The sequence below is a fragment of the Scyliorhinus torazame genome, chromosome 10 (genome assembly GCF_047496885.1).
Source record: "Scyliorhinus torazame isolate Kashiwa2021f chromosome 10, sScyTor2.1, whole genome shotgun sequence".
NCBI classification, from domain to species: Eukaryota; Metazoa; Chordata; class Chondrichthyes; order Carcharhiniformes; family Scyliorhinidae; genus Scyliorhinus; species Scyliorhinus torazame.
Genome location: NC_092716.1, coordinates 182,263,909 through 182,289,232, shown reverse-complemented (window position 1 = coordinate 182,289,232; position 25,324 = coordinate 182,263,909). Strand labels below are relative to the sequence as shown.

The window sequence follows — 25,324 nt, the reverse complement described above, 5'->3', positions numbered from 1 at the left end:
CGCAGAACTAGACTCCTCTCCTCATCATTCATTCCTGCTTATGTGCACCGCCAGACATCATTGCCCTCTGATCCAGCACGCTGCCTGCTCGCCATCCCCATATGTCTCTCTGCAGGATAAATTATAAATTGAGCGGGCGAAGACAGGTAGTGGCATGGCAGAGTTTCACATCCTGACTTCTTTTGAGGAGAGTGTCCTTGAGCTCACAGGGAAGGAATAGGAGAGGGCCAGTGCGGAGGGTGAGGTTGGTGGGAGAGAGGAAGGTGAAAAGCATCTGCACTTTGATCTCATTTGTGAGTTCAGTGTGTCCCAGGTGTTCTGCTTTGCCATGCACTAATACCCCATCCCTTTCCTTGCAGGAAAATCACACAAGCAGCCTGGTCCATCCACCAGCAGTGATCCTGCACCAGGCGACGACCAGAGCTGAGGAGGCGTTGGCGAATGATGCACGATCAATTACACAAAGACGAGAGCAGAATGTAATCGAGGCTTTATTACACTGAGATGTGTGGCCTCCTACAGCAGCTGACGAAATGGCTGCTGTACTGGGAGCACACATATTTATACTCCGCCTACTGGGTGGAGCCAGCAGGCAGGGATCTACCCCCATACCTGTAGTACAGGGGCCTTCCCGTAAAGCACCTATATCAACATCCTATATATACAATATATACATCAGTGGTGACTACCGCATTCACCCCCTGTTAAAAATGAGTGCGGTGGGGGTGGTGGAAAACTATATACAGGAAGTTGTGTTTTAAAAGTACAGATAATATTACAAATTCAGGCGGTCCGGTGCCTTGATCTGTCGTTGGGAGCGCCGCAGTGCTGGTGGTGACTCCGGCGGCAGCTTGGTCTTCGGCGACTCCGGGAGCGTTTCGAAATCCTCTTCATCCCCGGGTGTGAGCAAGGGGAGGACGGATTGTCCCGGAGCGGGGGCTGCGGTGGGGTGCGTTGGGGGAGGGGAGGGTGGCGCCGGGTCGGAGGGGTGTGTGTGTGGAACCAGCTGGTGCCAGGTCCCTGAGGGAGACTGTGTCTTGGCGGCCGTCGGGGTCCGCTACGTAGGCGCACTGCGGGTTGGCGTGAAGTAGCTGTACCCTCTCAACCAATGGGTCCGCCTTGTGGAGTCAAACGTGTCTACGGAAGAGAACGGGTGCCGGAGCTGCCAGCCATGTTGGGAGTGAAACCCCGGACGTGGACTTCCTAGGGAAGGCAAAGAGATGTTCATGGGGGGTTTCATTTGTCGCGGTGCGTGGGAGCGACCGAATGGAGTGAAGTGCGTCGGGGAGGACCTCCTGCCAGCGGGAGGCCGGGAGATTTCTGGACCATAGGGCCAGCTGGACGGCCCTCCAGACCGTCCCATTCGCCCTCTCCTCCTACCCGTTTCCCCTGGGGTTGTAGCTGGTCGTCCTGCTCGAGGCAATGCCCCTGTTTAGCGGGTACTGGCGCAGCTCATCGATCATGAATGAAGATCCCCGGTCGCTGTGGACGTAGGCGGGGAAGCCGAACAGAGCGAAGATGGTGTTAAGGGCTTTGATGACGGTGGCAGACGTCATGTCGGGGCATGGGATGGCGAAGGGGAATCGGGAATATTCATCGACCACACTGCGGAGGTACATGTTGCAGTCGGTGGAGGGGAGGGGCCCTTTGAAGTCCACGCTGAGGCGTTCAAAGGGGCGGGAGGCCTTCACCAGGCGCGCACGGTCTGGCCGGTAGAAGTGCGGTTTACACTCCGCGCAGACCTGGCAGTCTCTGGTGATCGCCCTGACTTCCTCGATCTGTCGTTGGGAGCGCCGCAGTGCTGGTGGTGACTCCGGCGGCAGCTTGGTCTTCGGCGACTCCGGGAGCGTTTCGAAATCCTCTTCATCCCCGGGTGTGAGCAAGGGGAGGACGGATTGTCCCGGAGCGGGGGCTGCGGTGGGGTGCGTTGGGGGAGGGGAGGGTGGCGCCGGGTCGGAGGGGTGTGTGTGTGGAACCAGCTGGTGCCAGGTCCCTGAGGTTGCGGGCCTTGGTGAAATGGTAAAAACGTGTGACCCCTGGGTGACAGAGGTTGTCGTGCAGGGTCCGGAGTCTGTCCACCTGTGCGCTGGCACATGTACCTTGGGATAGGGCATCGGGGGGCTCGTTGAGCTTACCGGGGCGATACAAAATCTCGTAATTGTAGGTGGAGAGCTCGATCCTCCAACTCAAGATTTTATCGTTTTTGATCTTGCTGCGCTGTGTGTTATTAAACATGAAGGCTACCGACCGTTGGTCAGTGAGGAGTGTGAATCACCTGCCGGCCAGGTAATGCCTCCAATGCCGCACAGTTTCAAAGATGGCTTGGGCCTCTTTTGCGATGGAGGAGTGCTGAATTTCAGAGGCATGGAGGGTGCGGGAAAAGAATGCCACAGGCCTGCCTGGTTGAGGGTAGCGGCCACAGTGACGTCTGATGCATCGCTCTCGACTTGGAAGGGGAGCGTCTCGTCGACCGCATGCATCGCGGCCTTGGCGATGTCGGTCTTGATATGGTTGAAGGCCTGGTGAGCCTTGGCCGTCAGAGGAAAAACAGTGGATTGAATGAGTGGGCAGGCCTTGTCCGCATAGTTTGGGACCCACTGAGCGTAATGCGAAAAGAACCCCAGGCAAAGTTTGAGGGCCTTGGGGCAGTGGGGGAGGGGGAGTTGCATGAGGGGGCACATGCGATCGGGGTCGGGCCCCAAAACTCCGTTCTGGACCACATGGATGGCTAAGCGGTTCGTGCTGAACCCGCACTTCTCCTTGTTATAGGTGAGGTTGAGGAGAGTGGCGGTGTGGAGAAATTTGGCAAGGTTGCCGTCATGGTCCTGCTGATCGTGGCCGCAGATGGTGACATTGTCCAGGTACGGGAAAGTGGCCCGCAGCCCGTACAGGTCAACCATTCGGTCCATCTCCCGTTGGAAGACCGAGACCCAGTTGGTGACGCCGAAGGGAACCCTAAGAAAGTGGTAACGGCGGCCGTCTGCCTCGAACGCAGCATATGGGCGGTCCGCCTTGCGGGTGGGGAGCTGGTGGTAGGCAGATTTCCGGTCTACTGTCAAGAAGACCCGGTACTGTGCAATCTGATTGACCATATCAGATATGCGTGGGAGAGGGTACGCGTCGAACTGCGTGTACCTATTGATGGTCTGACTGTAGTCAACGACCATCCTGTTTTTCTCCCCCATTTTCACCACTACCACTTGGGCTCTCCAGGGGCTGTTGCTGGCCTCAATGATACCTTCCCGAAGCAGCCGCTGGACTTCAGACCTGATGAAGATCCTGTCCTGGGCGCTGTACCGTCTGCTCCTGGTGGCGACGGGTTTGCAATCCGGGGTTAGGTTTGCAAAAAGGGAAGGTGGGTCGACCTTAAGGGTCGCGAGGCCGCACACAGTAAGTGGTGGTAGGGGCCGGTCGAATTTCAGGGTTAGGCTCTGGAGGATGCACTGGGAGTCCAGGCCGAGTATTAAGGCAGCGCAGAGGTTGGGGAGGACGTAGAGGCGGAAGCCGCTGAACTCCACGCCCTGGACAGTGAGAGTCGCAATGCAGTACCCCCGGATCGCCACGGAGTGGGATCCGGAGGCCAGGGAGATTCTCTGGTTAACGGGGTGTACCACGAGGGAGCAGCGCCTTACCGTATCGGGGTGAATGAAGCTCTCAGTGCTCCCAGAGTCCAACAGGCAGGAGATCCCGTGCCCGTTGACCTTCACTTTAGTTGAAGGAATCATGAGGTTGTGTGGTCGAGACTGGTCAATCGTGACCGAGGCGAGACGCGGCTGGTCGTTGGCGGTTGCAGGCGATGAGCGGCCGGATGAGGTGCCCAACGGGCATAGGTCCTGAGTTGGGTAAGATGGCCGTGCCCACGGGCCGCATGTGTCGTGGGGAAAGCAAGATGGCGGCGCCCATTGGTCCTGGGAGGAACAAGATGGCAGCGCCCACAGGCCGCATGTGTCGTGGGGAAAGCAAGATGGTGGCGCCCGTTGGTCCTGGGAGGAACAAGATGGCGGCATCCACTGGCCGTACATGGTCCTAGGAGGGGAAGATGGCGGTGCCCACTGGCTGCACTTGAGGGGCGCCGGGACAATAGTGGCAATTGAGCGGGTCTGGCACACTGCAGCGAAATGTCCCTTCTTGCCACAGGCCTTGCTGAGGGCGCTCCGCACCGGGCAGCGCTGTCGGGGGTGTTTTCACTGCCCACAGAAGTAGCATTTGGGCCCCCCCCGGGGTTTGTTGGCTGCCGCACGGCACAGGCGTGGGATTGGCTGAGGGCAGTCGCTGATAGGGTCCACGATGGGGCGGCCGACTGCGGAGTCCACCATGCACAGGGGGGGTGGGCCGCGCGGTCGGGGGCATAGGCCTGAATGTTGCGTGATGCGACCGTAAGTGAAAGCGCTGGTTTTTTGGTTGCCGTGAGGTCGAGCGTGGCCTCCTCTAAGAGGCGCTGGCGGATGTAGTCAGACCCTATGCCCGTAACAAATGTGTCTCTCATTAGCAAATTCGAGTGTTCCATGGCCGAAACGGCCTGACAGTCACAGTCTCTAACTAGGGGGAGCAGGGCGCGCCAGAAATCTTCCACCGACTCACCGGGAAGTTGACGCCACGTGGAGAGGAGGTGCCTGGCATAGAGTGTGTTAGTCCGCTGAGCGTAGTTTTCCTTCAGGAGCGCCATGGCCTCTGCGTAGGTCGGCGCGTCCTGGACAAGTGGAAAGACGTTGGAGCTCAGCCGCGTGTAAAGGATCTGGAGGTTCTGTGCTTCTGGAATTTTGTCTGCCGCAGACCCGATGTACGCTTCAAAACAGGCTAGCCAATGTTCAAAGTCCTTTTTGGCGTTGTCTGCTTGCGGATGCAGCTGCAGGCGATCCGGCTTGATGCGGAGGTCCACCTTCTGAAAAACTCAGTGTAATAAATTGATGCACGATCAATTACACAAAGACGAGAGTAGGATGTAATCGAGACTTTATTACACAGAGATGTGTGGCCTCCTACAGCAGCTGACGAAATGGCTACTGTACTGGGAGCACACATATTTATACTCTGCCTACTGGCGGAACCAGCAGACAGGGATCTAACCCCGTACCTGTAGTACAGGGGCCTTCCCGTAAAGCACCTATATCAACATCCTATATATACAAAAAATACATCAGTGGTGACTACCACAGCGAAGGACAACAAAGAAGTGTCCCAACTGTCACCTGCACCCTCCACCAGCACATAAATCGAGGATTGCGAAGGAATTGGGAGGCAGATAGGGGAAATTTTTTGGATGGCTTGGAGTTTCTGAAGCTGGGCGAAGAGTGGAGAGAAGACAAGCGCTGGAAGAGCCGTGGGGGTGAGGGAGATGATGGATAGTATAAGGGGGAATGAAGTAGGGTAAAGGTCCGGGGCCAGAGCTTCGCACCACCTTAGTTGAGGATGTTAAATGGAGTGCTGGAAAAGGGGAGACACAGGCGTCAATTATGTTAATCCCAACGAAGGAGAAGGGCCTGCTGTAGTGTGGGTCATACAGGCCCATTTCACTGTTAAACACGGATGGGAAAGTACTGGCCAAGTTAGTGGCGGGGAGGATAGAGGTTTGGTCGCCGAGGACCAACCAGGTTTTGTAAAGGGCAGGCAGCTATCCAGTAACATCAGGATACGGTTAATGTGATTATGACCCCGTCGGTGGGGAGGGTACGGGAGGAAGTGGTCTTTATGGATAAAGTGAAGGCGTTCGATCGGGAGGAGTGGAGGTACCTGTTCGAGATTCTGAGAAGGTTCGGATTTGGGCCAAAGTTTGTGGCGAGTGTACGGACAATGAGATGAGATCACAGAGATTTGGGTTGCACAGGGGAACGAGGCAGGGGTGTCTGCTGTCACCGCTGTTCTTCGCGCTGGCGATAGAGCCCTTTGGAACAGCCCTTAGGGGGCCAGTGGAGTAGCAGGGGATTGTGATGGGGGAGTAGGGAACACCAAGAGTTGCTGTATGTGGATGGTCTGTTGCTGTTTGAGTCAGATCTGTCAGAGAATCATAGAATTTACAGTGCAGAAGGAGGCCATTCAGCCCATTGAGTCTGCACCAACCCTTGGAAAGAGCACCCCAGTTAAGCCCCACACCTCCACCCTATCCCCCTTTATCCCCATAACAGACAAACAGGATTTTGAATAAGCCAAAAACAATAGCTCACACCTTCATTGAAAGTAACTATCTTAGTAAGGATCTGGAAAAGAATGGATGAGGTTCAGTTGAATTTGGTGATAATTCTAGGTGTGAAAATTTGCTAATACCAGGTAAATTAATGGATAGTCAGAGGCTTTTCCCCAGGGTAGAGGGGTCAATTACAAGGGGGCATAGGTTTAAGGTGAGAGGGGCAAGGTTTAGAGTAGATGTACGAGGCAAGTTTTTTACGCAGAGGGTAGTGGGTGCCTGGAACTCGCTACCGGAGGAGGTAGTGGAAGCAGGGACGATAGGGACATTTAAGGGGCATCTTGACAAATATATGAATAGGATAGGAATAGAAGGATAGGGACCCAGGAAGTGTAGAAGATTGTAGTTTAGTCGGGCAGCATGGTCGGCACGGGCTTGGAGGGCCGAAGGGCCTGTTCCTGTGCTGTACATTTCTTTGTTCTTTGTTCTTTTGTTCTAAAGAAAACTGGAGACTATCAGTCTACGAGAAACATAATTCAAAGCCAAAATCAAAGTCAAAATTGAGCTGAGGACACAATTGGAAAATAAAACTATAGAAATGACAGGAATTAAAAGTAACACCTCTTGAAGTCAAAGCATTTTGAACATCACAAAGGAAACAATGTAATCAGATCTATGAGATGAAGTCATGTCAAAATGAATACTTAGTTGGATTAAAAGGTTTCGATCAAAGATACTTTTTACAATCAAAGAAAATAAGAGTTACTTTACAATAACGTCATAAAAACTTAACTGTTAGAAAGAGAATATAAACCCGAAGAAAGGGGACAGCAGGCAGAACCAGAACCAGAAGCAGAACTCAGAGAGAGAGAGAGGGGGGAGAAGCAGAGTCAGATTACACTCAGCTCGGTCATGGGAAATGGACAGGACATTGTAGCCGAGCTAAAATAGCTAATACATCTAAGGAAGACTAGAATTTAAAGAGTAGGCAGATTCAGCTCAGAGTCAGCTCAGAGACAGCCGGCAGAGCCAGCTCTCATATCTCGGTACATGAGAAAGATAGGACACAGCAACTGAGTTAACCAGCGAATACACTAAAGAAGACCAGACTTTAAAGAAGATTGATTGTGTCAAGTTGGGCCTGAAGGTCCCTTCAACCAACCAGAAGGATCCAGAAGCGAGATCTTTTTACTTTTCTGTAAAGACAGTGATTGCATCTTTTATAAAGAGGAAAAAATATATAATAATAAAATAACTGAAAAGTTTTAACCTGAAACAGTGGTTATTAGTCTACTTTACTTACTTAGCAATGCGGGACCCAGGATCGATGCTACTAAGTGGTAAGTAGGTGAAATCTTCGGTGAAGGTATGGGTTATACCGGGGCTAACCTGAAAATATAGTTTGACCTGAATAGCACCCACTGAAGCCTGTATCGGAGTCAGGGAGTGAGAATCCCTGATCACCATTTAGAATGTCGTCCCTTTTTGGTATAGGGGGACTTCTAAGAATAGTGGTGAGTTTTCAAAAACATGGCGCCCAACGTTTTTATTAAAACCGTGTTAATTACGCCTAGCGGGTTGCTTTATTTTCTACATGGCAGCCGTCGTGTTAACACTGTGTTAATTACGCCCAGCCGGTTGTTTTGCTTTCTCCATGGCATCCAGCGTGGAGACCTAGAATATTAGAAGTTTCTTGGTAAAGCGAGGCTAGAATATTAGAAGTTTCTAGTTGAGCAGAATCGGGGCTAGTGTGGGGGCTAGAATATTAGAAGTTTCTAGTTCCCAAGAAACGGTTGGAATATTAGAAGTTTCTAACCAGCACAAGGCTAGGATATTAGAAGTTTCTGGTCTATGTGTGAGTCAGACTTTACCTGCCGAGTTTAGTCTGGAAAGTCATGTGTGATTGACTTTTGTAAGGATATTCTGTGGATCGAGGGGACATAAAACTCAGGTTGCGTGTGTAAAATCAGCAGACTAGAAGATGCTGACCCTGAGAAAAAGTCTGCAAGACATCTTAGTGACAGCACTAAAAGTCTTGCATCCATTACTGGTAAAAGGAGGCCAAAAAATAAATCATCCTTAGAGTAAGGCAGATTGTGAGGTTAAAGCCTAGAGAAATGGGGGACGCCTAGAATCTTTAGAGACCAATAACCAATCGACCTTTAACTAAAACAGGAAGATAGTGCCTTAGTTAGCCTTGGATGGGGCCCAGAAAGGGTACTTATCCTTAATTAGATTGCAACTGAAAGGGACAACCAGGAACAGAACTTAGAATTCCGAAAAATGGCAATTAGAATAATCCTCTTGCTCTGAAACACGGTCAAGAGAGTTGAAGCAATGAGACAAGGGTGGAAAAGAAATTAACAGAGGCAAAAAACTCCTGCATAAGTGAAACTTTATCAGCATGGAGGGGGTCTCGATTTTTGTTCAAAGTAACTAAAACCCCACTGAATAGAGGTCCAAGATCTCAGTGGATAAACGTGTGTGCGTGTTTAATAAGGATTTGTGAAATCCTACAAAGTAGAGATCCAAGATCTGAGTGGATGAATGAGTGTGTGTATGTCTAACAAGGAATTGTGAATTTCCTTTGGTGTTTGTATTTTTAAAAAATGTTGTATTTTGTAAAACCGAGTTTCACATCAATTTGAAGTTATAAATGGCAGGTAGAAATGTGATCAGTATTATGAGGTAGTGAATCAGTATGTTCATAACTAAATTCGTCTTAGAATAAATAGATAAAGAGTTTGTACTGGCCAGCAATCAACTGCTTGCAGGCTTTGTAATTGAGCGTTGAAATTGACACTGCATTGCCCCGCAGGGTCCTAGTGCCCGACAATCATAGAATGTCACTAGCAAAAATAATGATGTTTAGAATGTTAAATAAATTGAAGAAGGAGCTTTCGAGAATAAAGATATTGGATCAACAGTTAAATTATGAGAATTATTTGCAGTATAAGGAATTGAGAATCTGATGGCAGGAAAAGATTTGATAAAAATTGATGCAGGTAAAATTAAGATATTAAACCAATTGATAATACAAAGGAAGTGTGGGTGAAGCTACCAACTAAAACTGCAGGAAAAATAATCAGTGAAGCTGTAAAATGTAAAGACAAGATCATTCAGAATCTGGGTAAACGTACAGTTGAGTTAGAGAAGCATGGCGTCTGGAGCAAAATAAATTGTATCACAATTAAATCACATGACCGATTGGTGGGAAGACAGTGAATTAAAACCCGTTAGCAGCATTGATAGGACAGATGATGAAGTTAAAATGTCCTGTTTGGAATTTGCCTTCATAAAAATCCGGTCGTATTCAAAATAAAGTAATTAAAGTAAATGCAGTAGCAATATCAGGAATGTATCAGGGTAAGGTTTCAATGATTGGATCACTGAGTGTGCAAAAGAGGAGGAGTTTGAGATTCTTCGAATCTCACTCAGGGGTGCAATGACAGAAGAAGGAGGCTTAACAGGCCTTAATTGTATGATGTACATCAATGTTAAGGAAAATAAACCAGTTCAAAAAGAAAAAAAGGAAAGAAACGGTAGCAAAAGAAATCCGGAAGTCCTGGAGAGGGCACTTCTGGAGTGTTCAAACGAAAATAGAAAGGACAAATTAAAGAATAGGGCCCTCTCCACCCTTGACATGTTCATTTGATTTTTCAGATGGAAAAAATAAATAACAGACAAACCAGTTCACAAGAAGGAAGAGAACTACACTCCAGAAAAGAATGTTTTAGACAGGAATGGGGGAAAAACTAATGATACAATTGGCTACATATTTGAGGGAATTAAATGACAGAGCCTGGAGGAAAACTTTACGGGTTAGAAACAAATCAAAATTTCAAATTATTACTGAGCAATGAAACCTACGGTCAGACATCTCTAATTGGACATCAGCTGATGGATGATCTGAGGTCTCCACGGGGTAGGTACTACACGATGGAGTTATTAAGGGTCTCGGCAGACAGCAGCGACTGACGAGGAACCCCAATATGATAAAAGACAATAGTTTAAGAATTTTTGTAGCTTGATGCCATGGCGGGAAAATTATTACCAATGCGGCAAACAATATTGCATTGAAGAGCTATTATAGTTATTAAAGAAGAAATGTCATGTAAATTGGTAGGGACTGTTATGTATGATAATGGGGGTATGTGTGCCGTTCGAGAACTTGATCAGCATTTCTAAACTGTGTGAATGTTTTAAGAGAGGGGGATAGTGGTAGTTTAGTGTGTTGTCTTGATTTAACTGCATAGAACATCATAAATAATATTGATGTTATTAACACGCCGTATTTAGTATGTAATGACTATGGATCCCAAAGCCTGGAAGGGATGTGTCGATATTGTACTTTATTTTTAGTATTGAAATTGTGATAATAGTTGCAAATCTGTAAAGTTGTAACACACGGTCTATTTGTGTGGTTAGATAATGAGTAATGTGTTAAGATAAGACTTAGGTTTTTTTTAAACTGTATTTAACAATAGGGAGAATTTATTTGGAAAAAGTGACAGTTCGATGAGGTCTTGCGAATACTGTTGGCATATTATATTGCAAATGTTGTAATGGAAAATATACACTTTCATGTTGTAAGGGAAATGATAACAGACGAAAGGGATTTGAAGGAAATTTGTCAGAAAGATATTCTCTCATGTACACCAGGGCTTGGCAGACTTACATGGTTCAGGACAATGTTAGACATTAATATGAGGAAGTCAGGGATAGAAGCAGGGTCAATTGAACCTTTTGAATAAACGAAGCAAGGGAATCAAGGGGTGGTACATATCATATCATAATTTACCATTCCGATAATAAACGGAAAGCAATTTGGATGACAGAAAAATGGGACACTTAACAGCCAGTGATGGACAAATGACCTTTTTGGTTACTGATGGACTGAGTTGTGTGCTGTTTCTAAGGGACACGAGGAAGCTTCTACGGTGCTGCTATGGTAAAATGCTTTGGAGGTAGTGGAACAGACGGATAGCTATTGTGTTACCTTCCTGAGCGGCTGAGGTTATGGTTCACGGTAATTGGACTTGAGGAAAGAACAAAAAAAGACACTGGTCTGTGATTTGGATACATTTACGAATTGATTTCGGTGCACAATTTAAAATCACAAAACATACATACAAATGAGAAAGATCGGGGATAAATGTTAGTCAGTACAATTAGATGGGGGGGATAATTGACCAAAAGATATAGTAATGTTTCAAATGTCAAGACGGGGTGTTATTGAAAATATGGAAAGATGTGTCATTTGAAACATGGAAGTCTGGCAATATCTGGTCTGAGAGAAACATGAGAGAATACAGGGCAAGATCCCACAAAGGGTTAACAGCAGCTGCCAGGGAAGGATTGTAAAATGCAGATAGCCTTGGGCAAGCAGGTTTAGCAAACAAGACAAACAGGATTTTGAATAAGCCAAAAACAATAGCTCACACCTTCATTGAAAGTAACTATCTTAGTAAGGATCTGGAAAAGAATGGATGAGGTTCAGTTGAATTTGGTGATAATTCTAGGTGTGAAAATTTGCTAATACCAGGTAAATTAAAGAAAACTGGAGACTATCAGTCTACGAGAAACATAATTCAAAGCCAAAATCAAAGTCAAAATTGAGCTGAGGACACAATTGGAAAATAAAACTATAGAAATGACAGGAATAAAAAGTAACACCTCTTGAAGTCAAAGCATTTTGAACATCACAAAGGAAACAATGTAATCAGATCTATGAGATGAAGTCATGTCAAAATGAATACTTAGTTGGATTAAAAGGTTTCGATCAAAGATACTTTTTACAATCAAAGTAAATAAGAGTTACTTTATAATAACGTCATAAAAACTTAACTGTTAGAAAGAGAATATAAACCCGAAGAAAGGGGACAGCAGGCAGAACCAGAACCAGAAGCAGAACTCAGAGAGAGAGAGAGAGGGGAGAAGCAGAGTCAGATTACACTCAGCTCGGTCATGGGAAATGGACAGGACATAGTAGCCGAGCTAAAATAGCTAATACATCTAAGGAAGACTAGAATTTAAAGAGTAGGCAGATTCAGCTCAGAGTCAGCTCAGAGATAGCCAGCAGAGCCAGCTCTCATATCTCGGTACATGGGAAAGATAGGACACAGCAACCGAGTTACCCAGCGAATACACTAAAGAAGAGCAGACTTTAAAGAAGATTGATTGTCAAGTTGGGCCTGAAGGTCCCTTCAACCAACCAGAAGGATCCAGAAGCGAGATCTTTTTACTTTTCTGTAAAGACAGCGATTGCATCTTTTAAAAAGAGGAAAAAATATATAATAATAAAATAACTTAAAAGTTTTAACCTGAAACAGTGGTTATTAGTCTATTTTACTTACTTAGCAATGCGGGACCCAAGGATCGATGCTACTAAGTGGTAAGTAGATGAAATCTTCGGAGAAGGTATGGGTTATACCGGGGCGAACTTGAAAATATAGTTTGACCTGAATAGCACCCACTGAAGCCTGTATCGGAGTTGGGGATGTTTTGTTATGTTTACTTTGTAACATAAGCGGCTTCCTTGTGTTGCATTTGTCAAAGGAAGGCAGAGACGTGTAGATAACTTCAACACATTTATTTACACTATGTACACTTTTATAACTTGAGTTCGACACTACTGCTAATCCTATCATAGCTACCTAAACTGACTAACCAGCTGCTGTCTTCCACGTGGTGGGTGTACTATTGAATCAACCCTGTGCCTCTCCTCACTGACTGTCTCCACTGGCCAAAAGCTGATCATGTGTGTGGTGTCCTTTATATATGGGTTGGTGTAATGCCCCCCTGTAGTCGTGACACCTCCTTGTGTATCGTGAATGTCCATTGGTCGCCTCCTATCTAACTTATCTATTGATTGAGTGTGTGTGTGTGATGTTTCTGGTGCTCCCTCTAGTGTCTGGCTAGCTTACATGTATTTACAGTGATGCACATCACCACATCCTCCCTTTTTTATATTTTCTGTACACTTTAAGAAAAACTGAACAAAGAACAGGTAGATAAGGTAAGGTATATACAAGTCATGGGAACGGTGATTAAACAATAAGTCCAAATCATTAATGTGAGTCCATAAACCATCAATCATCATGGTCAAATGCCTTTCTTGGTTATGAACACCATCAACGTTTCCGAGCCACAGGAACCAAGAAGTGGTCAAATCACTTCGCTGTCTGATTTGGAGTGTTGTTCTTTTTTTATGTTTGTGGTGGTGCTGTTGGATGGCATCTTGTAGCTGATAGGTCGTTGACATTGAAGAGGTACCATCAACAGTATCATTCGAGGTCATGGATGTGCCATATGCTGAAGTTGGATAAGACTGTGCATACTGGTTCTGGCCACATGCTGTGCTGGAAGGGTGATTCTGCTGAGAAGCATTGAAGCATGTCGATTTGGAGACAGAATTGCTGCTCGCATCAATGTCTGGTTATGGTGTGAAACTAGAACCTTGCATCAGACAGGAATATGCTGGCTGGCCAGGCTGTGGTGCAGCAAATCCTGGGCTGTAACTAAGTTCTGAATGCAACTCTGAATACTCATCATCTTCTCTTATTGTTATTCCCTGCAGCCTGTCAATCTTCTTATTTAACTCTGCAATTATACTGTGAAGTTCAGTGAAACGTTCTTCATAGCGAAGAGTTGCCCTTTCCTGAGTCTCTTCATGTTCCCGCATTAAATGAGATTGCTCACACTGGGATTTTGCCAACGTCTTTTCTAACACATCCCTCTCCCGTTCTGTATGTTGGAGTCTTTTATTGAGATCCACTATGTCTGTTTTTGGTGATGCCAGGGCTGCTAAGTGTAGTCCAATATTGCTGATTTCTGAACCCAGGACTGGGCGATCTGAAGATGAAGATTCTGACCTTGTCTTTGACAATTTTACTCGTTCAGCCACCTTTGCAATAGGGATATCATTGCTGCTACTGCTGGTGCTGAGCTCACCAGTACTGGGGTTGACTGGTCGATTGGCTGCAGTCAAACGACTTGGACTAGCTGGACCAGATGCCTGTATGCTTTGTAAACGTGTCTGTAGCTCTCGAACCCTCCTACGTAAACCGTCTCTTTCCTCCCGAATAGCATTCATGGTGACCTTTGTCCTGTTAAGGTCATCTTCTTTGCTACACAGCATCGCTGTGAGGCTTTCGTTTTCTTCCCGAAGAGCTGCTAACTCCTTCTCCCATCGAGATCTCTCTTCAGCGAGGGTTGGATAGAAGTCACGGCCCAGTACTCCCTCAATCTCCTCCACAGTCTTTATAGCCAGGTCACAGTGCTCACTGGCTGTGGTAAGTTGTTCAATGTGTCTGTCCACTTCTGCCACTGATAGACTGCAACTGCTCTTTTTCCTTCCACAGACTACATTCTCCAGTCCAGTTAATACCCTCTGGAGCTCTGAGTTGAGGTAACTACAGATAGCCATATCAGCAGAGACCATCATTGACTGGTTCTCGAGCACAGAGACAGAGGTTTGATCCTGATCAATACTTTGAGAATCATCGTTTGCCTCCTGTTGGCTGTGGCTATTTGCTGCCACCCTGAGCGTGCCATCACTGAGGTTGCGGCACTGCCTGTCTGAAGTAAAGTCTGGCTTATGTGAATCAGAGTCGGCGTTTGGTTGCTCCCCATCTGGAGTCTGGTCTGTTTTTTGTTGATGCTCCCCGTCCGGAGTCTTAGCAGGTTCACTGGAGTCAGCTGAGATTTCTTGAAGCTGCATGTCTGGAGTCGGAACATGCAGGAATGCATTGACTAGTGGAGAGGTTCGAGCAATTGAGGGTGGAAGTAGTGTGGTGTCACCAGTGGTCTCACAGTGATCGTCGAGTGCCTCTGTACACACTAGCTGAGGTCTGTCACTTTGTACCTCTTGCATGGGAAGTGGGATGCTGTTGTCACTCGTTTCACATACCGTGGGTAGATCCTCAGTAGCTGCTTGCTGTTCACTAGGGTTGGGTAAATTGTCAGAGTTTTCATCTGGTGGTGCAAACAATGTGGCTGGACTGTCATTGTCTTGCCGTTGTTCTTCATTTGGGCTTGAACAGTCATCATCGCTTTGTCCTTCATTGTAGCATGATAGACCGTCATGGTCGTCCTGCTGTGCAGCGGAGCGTGGTAGACTGTTATAGTCTTCTTGCTGTTTATGTGAGCATGGCAGACTTGCATCGTCTGCCGCTAGTTGGTCAGAGGAGGTTGCTAGACCCTCATGGTCTTGTTCCTGCAAGGACTGCGCATCGGAGTCATGCGTTTCTGCCATTGTGGAGTCTGTCCACGAGCTTGCTGTGGAGTCTTGTGATACTGGAGTCACTTCTTGTGCATGCAAGGACTGCGGTGTGGAGTCTTGCATATCTTCTTTCGTAGAATCGGGAACCCTGAGCGGGGCGTGGACCACGCTCTGTGTGGCAGCAGGCCGCTCTCTGTGGGCTTGTACCGCTCTCTGTCTCTTAATTTCAAGCTGAAGCATCATCCTGCAATGATGAGTTGGGACGTCATACCTGCCGGGTTGAAGATCCTCAAATCTGAAGAATGAATCCGCATCTACGTCGGATTCAATGCGGGGGTCGCCAATGTGCAACACATCCAGTTGCGGTTCAGATTTGGTACTGGGGTAGCCTCTCAAGGTGAAAGGTTTGTCCGAGTCATAGTCGTCTAGGACCATGGAGCTGTCATTGGGCTTGCGAGGTCCAGAGAAAATGTAAAGGTCGGTATTGAAGTATTCAAGGTCGGAATCATCGGTTTGTGCGTAGGTAACTGCTTGTTGCAGGATTCTTCGAAAGTTAAATTCATTTCCTGGGTCAATTTGAGGCATTGTGCTGTCATTCCAGGTGAAGGAAGGTTGTTTTACAGCTTTAAAAGATTTTTTCTTTGATTTGGGACGTTTCCCCTTTAAATTGGTGCGGTCTGGGGCCTCTGATGTCATGACGCGCGTGACGTAGCATGTCGGAAGCGATTGCGCATGCGCAGATCGCTGTTCCTTTCTCGATGGCTGTTTTCTTGATTGTGCATGCACGGCGTCTCGCGCATGCGCAAACGAACCTTCCGGTTCTGCGCACTTCTCGCGCAACTGCGCTAGTGCAGTCCCTTTAGCAAGATGGCCGCCGACCCCAATCGTTCTCTGGTCCGGGATTTCGGCCTCGAGGTGAGCACTGGTGCTTCTCTTACCTTTTCTTGCCGATTGGAATGGGTTTTCCAAACAGTATTTGTTGAATTTGTCCAGGAATGCCTGGAAGTCGCACCTGTTTTGCCCCTTGAAGAACTTGAATTTTTAAAAGATTTCTTCTGCTCTTGCACCGGCGATAGTGAGGAGAAGCTCTGTTTTTTCATCATCGGCCAGGCCTTTAAGTTCTGCTGCCACCAGGAAGAATTCAAACGTTTGCCGGAATATCTGCCAGTTTTCGCGGAGATCGCCATGGCACTGGAGCTGCTGCGGAACCGGGAGCTCAAACATCTTGCCTGGGTATTGCTTGTTGTCACTGTACGCTGAGGTATGTCTATCTGGATTTAAGCAGTTCACTACTGGTACCATGTTTTGTTATGTTTCCTTTGTAACATAAGCGGCTTCCTTGTGTTGCATTTGTCAAAGGAAGGTCGAGACGTGTAGATAACTTCAACACATTTATTTACACTATGTACACTTTTATAACTTGAGTTCGACACTACTGCTAATCCTATTGTAGCTACCTAAACTGACTAACCAGCTGCTGTCTTCCACGTGGTGGGTGTAATATTGAATCAACCCTGTGCCTCTCCTCACTGACTGTCTCCACTGGCCAAAAGCTGATCATGTGTGTGGTGTCCTTTATATATGGGTTGGTGTAATGCCCCCCTGTGGTCGTGTCACCTCCTTGTGCATCGTGAATGGCCATTGGTCGCCTCCTATCTAACTTATCTATTGGTTGAGTGTGTGTGTGCGATGTTTCTGGTGCTCCCTCTAGTGTCTAGCTAGCTTACATGTATTTACAGTGATGCACAGCACCATAGGGTAGTGAGAATCCCTGATCACCATTTAGAATGTCGGCCCTTTTTGGGATAGGGGGAACTCTAAGAATAGTGGTGAGTTTTCAAAAACACAACGACCAGCAGGACCACAATGCTAACCTTTCCAAATTTCTCCACACCGCCACACTCCTCAACCTAACTTACAACAAGGAGAAGTGTGTGTTCAGCACGAACCGATGAGCCATCCTCGGCTATGTGGTTCAGAACGGAGTTCTAGGGCCCGACCCCGATGCGCCCCCTCATGGAACTCCCCTTTCCCAACTGCCCCAAGGCCCTGAAACAATGCTTGGGGTTCTTTTCGTACTACACCCAGTGGGCCCCTAACTATGCAAGCAAGGCCCGCCCACTCATCCACTCCACCGCTTTCCCACTGATGGCCGAGGCTCACCACGCCTTCAACCGTATCAAGGCCGACATCGCCAAGGCACACGGTCGACAAGACGCTCTCATTCCAATTCGAGAGCAATGCATCAGACGTCGCTCTGGCCGCCACCCTCAGCCAGGCAGGCAGCCCCGTGGCATTCTTTTCCCGCACTCTCCATGCCTCCGAAATTTGCCACTCCTCCATCAAAAAGGAGGCCCAAGCGATCGTTGAAGCTGTGTGACATTGGAGGCATTACCTGGCCGGCAGGAGTTCCACTCTCCTCACTGACCAACGGTCGGTTGTCTTCATGTTTACCAACACACAGCAGGGTAAGATCAAAAATGATAAGATCTTGCGGTGGAGGATCGAGCTCTCCACCTTTAATTACGAGATTTTGTATCGCCCCGGTAAGCTCAACAAGCCCCCCAATGCCCTGTCCCGAGGTACATGTGCCAGCGCACAAGTGGACCGACTCCGGACCCTGCATGACGATCTCTGTCAGCCAGGAGTCACCCGCTTTTACCACTTCATTAAGGCTAGCAATCTGCCCTACTCCATCGAGGAAGTCAGGGCTATCACCAGAGACTGCCAGATCTGCACAGAGTGCAAACCGCACTTCTACCAGCCAGACCGTGGGCGACTGGTGAAGGTGTCTCGGCCCTTTGAACGCCTCAGCGTGGACTTCAAAGGGCCCCTCCACTCCACCGACCGCAACACGTATTTTCTTAATGTGGTCGACGAGTATTCCCTATTCCCCCTCGCTGTCCCATGCTCCGATATGATGTCTGCCACCATCATCAAAGCCCTCAACACCATCTTCGCTCTGTTCGGTTTCCCCGCCTTTGTCCACAGCGACCGGGGATCCTCATTTATGAGCGATGATCTGCGCCAGTACCCGCTCAACAGGGGCATTGCCTCGAGCAGGATGACCAGCTACAACCCCCGGGGAAACGGGCAGGTGGAGCGGGAAAATGGGACGATCTGGAAGGCCGTCCAACTGGCCCTACGGTCCCGAAATCTCCCGGCCTCCCGCTGGCAGGAGGTCCTCCCCGACGCACTTCACTCCATTTGGTCGCTCCTGTGCACTGCAACTAACGAAACCCCCCATGAACATCTCTTTGCCTTCCCCAGGAAGTCCACCTCCGGGGTTTCGCTCCCAACCTGGCTGGCAGCCGGATGTGCCGGAGCGAGGCGACTCTCTGCCAGCTCTCCCCAACAGATCCACATTTTACTTAACTTAAACTCGTTCTAATCTTTTAAAAATTAATTCTAAAACTAACATTTTTCCGCCGGCGTGGGGTCACAGCCCCATTTTCAGAGAATCCCGCCCTATTGGTACTTACCTCTTTCAACATGACAAATTGTCTTCTCAACTGCTCGGCCACTGTCATCTTCACTCTCTTTCAGCTTCGATTGTTCTGGAATAATTATGAGACCAAATATATTAGCCAGCACACAAACTCATCTCAATCAATAGCATTTGGCTCCTGAATGAGATAATTTTTTATCAGCAGATCTTTTTAGATTTCTGTTTAACTTCCTTTTATGAAGGATGATTGATAGCACTTCAACAAAACATTTGTCTCAGCACTTTCACTGCCCTAGTAGAATGAAGCAGAACCAAACATCTGGGGTGGGATTCTCCGTCCCGTCTCACCAGTTTTCTGGTGTGGTCCGCTCCCGCAGGTGGTGGGATTCTCCGCTCCGCCAGCCGTCTAATGGGATTTCCCATTGTGGGTAGCCCCACACCGTCGGGAAATCCCTGGGCGTGGGTGCTTTGCCGGCACAATGGACACTCCTGACAGTGGAGAATCCAGCTGGTTATTCTGCATTTAAAGTGAAAACTGTCTTCATAATTATTAGCAGTTATTTTCCAGCTGTTCAGTTATGTTAAATCTTTGTATAAAATGTGCAGAATGTCACCTGAAATTTTTAAAAGCAACAGAAAGAGCAGCAGAAGCAGAACCGGCGGTTCATTGGTCTCGGGGTATGATTCTCGTTTTGGGTGTTATAATGGAGGGCTTGCGAAAGGTGCCGTGTTCAAATTCTGGATCAACTCTCGCCTCTTTACTGTTTTCATTAGAACGACGGAGGTTGCAGGATGACCTGTTAGAGGTCTACAAGATTATGAGGGGCATGGCGAGAGTGGATGGGCAGGCACTCTTGCCCAGGGTGGAGGGGCCAATCACCAGTGGCATAGGTTTGAGGTCCGTGGGACAAAGTTTAGAGGAGATGTGCGAGGCAGGTTTTTTACACAGAGGGTGGTGGGTGCCTGAAACACGTTATATGGGGAGGTTGTGGAAGCATGAACAGCGTTCAAAAGGCATCTTGACAAATACATGGATAGGATGGGTGTAGAGGGTTATGGCACAAGAAGTGCCGAGGAATTTGGCCAAGGCAGCTGTCATGGCCGTACAGTCTTGGAGGGCCGAAGGCCTGTTTCTGTGCTACATTGTTCTTTGTTCTTATTTCAGAGAAAGCAATTAGATTAGTTTCTTCAAACTTGTATAATGATGATACTGAGAGGGTTTAAGGGATACAGCAAGATTCACCACAATGAAGCCAATAATTATCAGTCTGTCGCCAGAGGCTGATAGCTTGAGGGGAGCCACTTCACATGAAGCATGGTTGACCAGTAGTCTCTCCCAGTCTACCCACATGCCATTGGCATGTTGGAACAATTTTGCAGGTTGCTACTCAACATGTATAACCACGTTATGAATGCATCTTCCTTCCCCATTAAGTCCTTGCATGGGACCCAAATCTGGAGCTGCTGGATCAGAGGGAGAGACACTAAACACTGCACCACAAGATTTCATTTTACCGTAGTACTGATGGAAAGTAATATTTCAAGTTATCTTTATGTTGGTGCCATGAAATTTCAGCTCAAACCGCCCACCATGAGGTGCACACATACAAAATACAGAAATTACCTGCTTTGACTTTAAGTGCTGTGCTTTCAGTACTCGTATTCTCACTGGTGTCCTGCTTAACTTCAATGAGTATCTCAGCACCATCATTTGAGAGAGCCGGGACAGCAAAAACAGCGCGAGAGGAGAGAGAGCCGGGACAGCGAAAACAGCGCGGGAAGAGAGAGCCGGGAGATTTAAAAAGCGCGGGAGGAGAGAGCCGGGATAGTGCTGGGAGAGGTGAGTGCACAAAAGATGTGGCAGGAGTGCCTTTAGACACGGAGTGCTCATTGGAACAGAGTGCATCTGAGTTTAGGTGAGTTACTGAGTTCGGGTGAGTGGCGAGAGAGGGCTGTGTTGGTGTTCGGGTTTATCCTTGAGGTTATATAAAAAATAAAAAATAAATTATTATTTAAATTAATTAACAAGTTGAATATGGCTGGACAGGAGATGTGCTTTGCTGTATGATGATGGAACTGGTGGATCCCATTGAGACCGTCAGTGACCACATCTGCAGCAAGTGTTGGCTGCTCGAGGAACTTCGGCTCAGAATTGATGAGCTGGAGACTGAACTGCACACACTGCGGCACATCAGGGAGGGGCGCTTTGTTTCAGGAGGCAGTCACACCCGGTAGAATAAGTACTGTTAAGTGGTCATGGAAAGAGTGGTGTGACTGCAATGGAGGCAGGTAGGGGGAGCCTGAGTTTAGGAGTTGAGGAGCCTCAGCCCTTAAGACCATAAGACCATAAGACATAGGAGCGGAAGTAAGGCCATTCGGCCCATCGAGTCCACTCCGCCATTCAATCATGGCTGATTTCAACTCTATTTACCCGCTCTCTCTCCATAGCCCTTAATTCCTCGAGAAATCAAGAATTTATCAACTTCTGTCTTAAAGACACTCAACGTCCCTTGACCTTGTCCAACAGGTATGAGGTACTTGCTCCCTGTGTGGATGAGGAAGAGGGCTGTAGGGAGGATGCGTTGACTGACCACTGCACCGTGGTACAGGAAGCCATTCAAGAGGGGGGAGCAAAAAGACAAGTGGTAGTTGTAGGGGATTCTATAATTAGGGGGATTCATGGCATCCTTTGTCAGCCAGATCGAGAGTCCCGCATGGTATGTTGCCTGCCCGGTGCCAGGGTGAGGGACATCTCTGATCGGCTTGAAAGGATTTTGGAGAGGGAGGGGGAGGATCCAGTTGTTGTGGTCCAAGTTGGGACTAACAACATAGGTAAGACTAGGAAAGAGGACCTGTTTGGGGATTATCAAACAGAAAGATTAACTAACAGAAAGCAGAGAGTGGGGATAAATGGGTGTTTCTCTGGTTGGCAACCTGTAACTAGTGGGGTCCCTCAAGGATCAGTGTTGGGCCCGCAGTTGTTCACAATTTACATAGATGATTTGGAGTTGGGGACCAAGTGCAATGTGGCAAAGTTTGCAGACGACACTAAGATGAGTGGTAAAGCAAAAAGTGCAGAGGATACCGGAAGTCTGCAGAAGGATTTGGATAGGTTAGGTGAATGGGCTAGGGTCTGGCAGATGGAATTCAATGTTGCCAAGTGTGAGGCTATCCATTTTGGGAGGAATAACAGCAGAATGGATTATTATTTAAACGGTAGGATGTTAAAACATGCTGCTGTGCAGAGGGACCTGGGTGTGCTGGTGCACGAGTCGCAAAAAGTTGGTGTGCAGGTGCAACAGGTGATTAAGAAGGCTAATCGAGTTTTGTCTTTCATTGCTAGAGGGGTGGAGTTCAAGACTAGGGAGGTTATGCTGCAATTGTACAAGGTGTTGGTGAGGCCGCATCTGGAGTATTGTGTTCAGTTTTGATCTCCTTACCTGAGAAAGGACATATTGGCACTGGAGGGAGTGCAGAGGAGATTCACTAGGTTGATCCCAGAGTTGAGGGGATCAGATTATGACGAGAGGTTGAGTAGACTGGGACTGTACTCATTGGAGTTTAGAAGGATGCGGGGGGATCTTATTGAAACATATCAAATTATGAAGAGAATAGATAGGATAGATGCGGGCAGGTTGTTTCCACTGGTCGGGGAAAGCAGAACGAGGGGGCATAGCCTCAAAATAAGGGGAATTGGATTTAGGACGGAGTGTAGGAGGAACTTCTTCACCCAAAGGGTTATGAATCTCTGGAATTCCTTGCCCAGTGAAGCAGTTGAGGCTCCTTCTTTAAACGTTTTTAAGAAAAAGATAGATACCTTTCTAAAGAATAAAGGGATTCGGCGATAAGTTGTACGGGCCAGAGAGTGGAGCGGAGTCCACAAAGATCAGCCATGATCTCATTAATGGCGGAGCAGGCTCGAGGGGCAGATGGCCTACTCCTGTTCCTAGTTCTTATGTTCTTATGTTCTTATTTATTGACTACAGCTCCACCTTCAACACCATAATCCCAGCCAAGCTCATATCAAAGCTCCAAAACCTAGGACTTGGCTCCCCACTCTGCAACTGGATCCTCGATTTTCTGACCAACAGACCACAATCAGTAAGAATGAACAACAATACCTCCGCCACAATAGTCCTCAACACCGGGGCCCCGCAAGGCTGCGTACTTAGCCCCCTACTCTACTCCCTGTACACACACGACTGCGTGGCAAAACTTGGTCCCAACTCCATCTACAAGTTTGCTGAAGATACGACCATAGTGGGCCGGATCTCGAATAACGACGAGTCAGAATACAGGCAGGAGATGGAGAACCTAGTGGAGTGGTGTAGTGACAACAATCTCTCCCTCAATGCCAGCAAACTAAAGAGCTGGTCATTGACTTCAGGAAGCAAAGTACTGTACACACCCCTGTCAGCATCAACGGGGCCGAGGTGGAGATGGTTAGCAGTTTCAAATTCCTCGGGGTGCATATCTCCAAAAATCTGTCCTGGTCCACCCACGTCGACACTACCACCAAGAAAGCACAACAGCGCCTATACTTCCTCAGGAAACTAAGGAAATTTGGCATGTCCACATTAACCCTTACCAACTTTTTGAGATGCACCATAGAAAGCATCCTATCGGGCTGCATCACAGCCTGGTATGGCAACTGCTCGGCCCAGGACCGCAAGAAACTTCAGAGAGTCGTGAACACCGCACAGTCCATCATACGAACCCGCCTCCCATCCATTGACTGCATCTACACCTCCCGCTGCCTGGGGAAAGCGGGCAGTATAATCAAAGATCCCTCCCACCCGGCTTACTCACTCTTCCAACTTCTTCCATCGGGCAGTAGATACAGACGTCTGAGAACACGCACAAACAGACTCAAAAACAACTTCTTCCCCACTGTCACCAGACTCCTAAATGATCCTCTTATGGACTGACCTCATTAACACTACACCCTGTATGCTTCATCCGATGCCAGTGCTTATGTAGTTACATTGTATATGTTGTGTTGCCCTCTTATGTATTTTCTTTTATTCCCTTTTCTTCACATGTATTTAATGATCTGTTGAGCTGCTCGCAGAAAAATACTTTTCACTGTACCTCGGTACACATGACAATAAACAAATCCAATCCAATCCAGCTCCGGGACCTGTTCTCCTCCGCAAGCACGTGCGGCTCCACAAGGCAGACCCGTTGGTTGAGAGGGTACAGCTACTCCATGCAAACCCGCAGTACGCCTACATAGCGTACCCTGACGGCCGCTAAGACACAGTCTCCCTCAGGGACCTGGCACCAGCTGGGTCCCCACCCCCTCTGCCTCAGCGCCACCCTCTCTCCCCCCAGCGCACCCCACCGCAGCCTCCGCTCCAGGACAATCCGTCCTCCCCTTGCTCCCACCCAGGGATGAAGAGACTTTTGACGCGCTCCCGGAGTCACCGAAGACCAAGCCGACGCTTGAGTCGCCACCAGCACTGCGGCACTCTCAACGACAGATCACAGCGCCCGATCGTCTAAATTTGTAACCTTCTCTGTAATTTTAAAACCAATCTGTATGTATATAGTCCCCCCCCCCTCCCCCCCCCCCCTCCCCCCCACCCATCAGTGTCACTCAGGTACACATATGCACAACAACATACATTACATACCACACTTGTCACTGCACAGTGATAGTAACTAGGAATGTTAGGACTAAACCAGGGCACTTAACCACCTTGTAGCCCCCTTACCATTGCCCCTAATAGCACCTTCAATAGTTCCCTGATAAATATTCTTGCGCAGGGTAGCATCATAGTAATTCCCAATCCTGTACGAGCATGATGTTCCTCACTTCAACTTCCAGCAGGATGCTTACATGTTGATCAGATGCAGCAAATATTGTCAATATTCCAGTCTCTATTTTCGGGGTGGGATGTGGCTAAATTTGGCAAATGTGGAACTCCATTGGCCTTTGTAGCTCAGCTGCTGATTGGGTAAAATCACCAAACCATTGGAGAAATCCCAATAAATGTCACTTTGATCTCAGAAGACCGAGATATTCTTCCTACTGAAAATGTTAACAGACAAAACAGACCCAGGTGTGATAAAGAGAGGAAGTCATCTCCAGGAAGGTTAACAGTCATGTTTGATTTGAGTCCTGTAAGGTACATTCTAAAACAACTGAGCATTTAGTTTTTACTTACACATCTTAAATATGTAGGAACTGCAGTTTGCTGTTTTTTGGTTTCAATGGTCATTACTTTCTAATTTACTCCTCATTCTTTTCTCCTCATTTATTGGTCCAAACATTTCCTGCAGCCAAGCTGTCAGCCTTCCTGTAGGCCTCAGACAACGACCGCAAAGGTGCAGTGACCAATGTCCTTCCCTTGTGGCAATACCCTATTGGCCCTTCCATTGTACCCCCTCACAGAAACATGGCTGAGACTGGGAATGTAGTGAAATAAGAGACTAACCTATCACTGACATCACACATATGTTCCCCAAAATGTTCCACCACCAGCTTTCAGACATTATACTTAAACAATCACATTGTAGCTTCTCGAAA

The 25,324-nt window shown here is 47.8% G+C and overlaps 1 pseudogene; it reads right to left on the bottom strand.

Moving 5' to 3' along the window:
* The window catches only part of LOC140430276 (colorectal mutant cancer protein pseudogene), a 183,653-nt pseudogene extending 169,089 nt beyond the window's left edge, over positions 1–14,564 (bottom strand).
* Between the last annotated feature and the right edge of the window lie 10,760 nt (positions 14,565–25,324).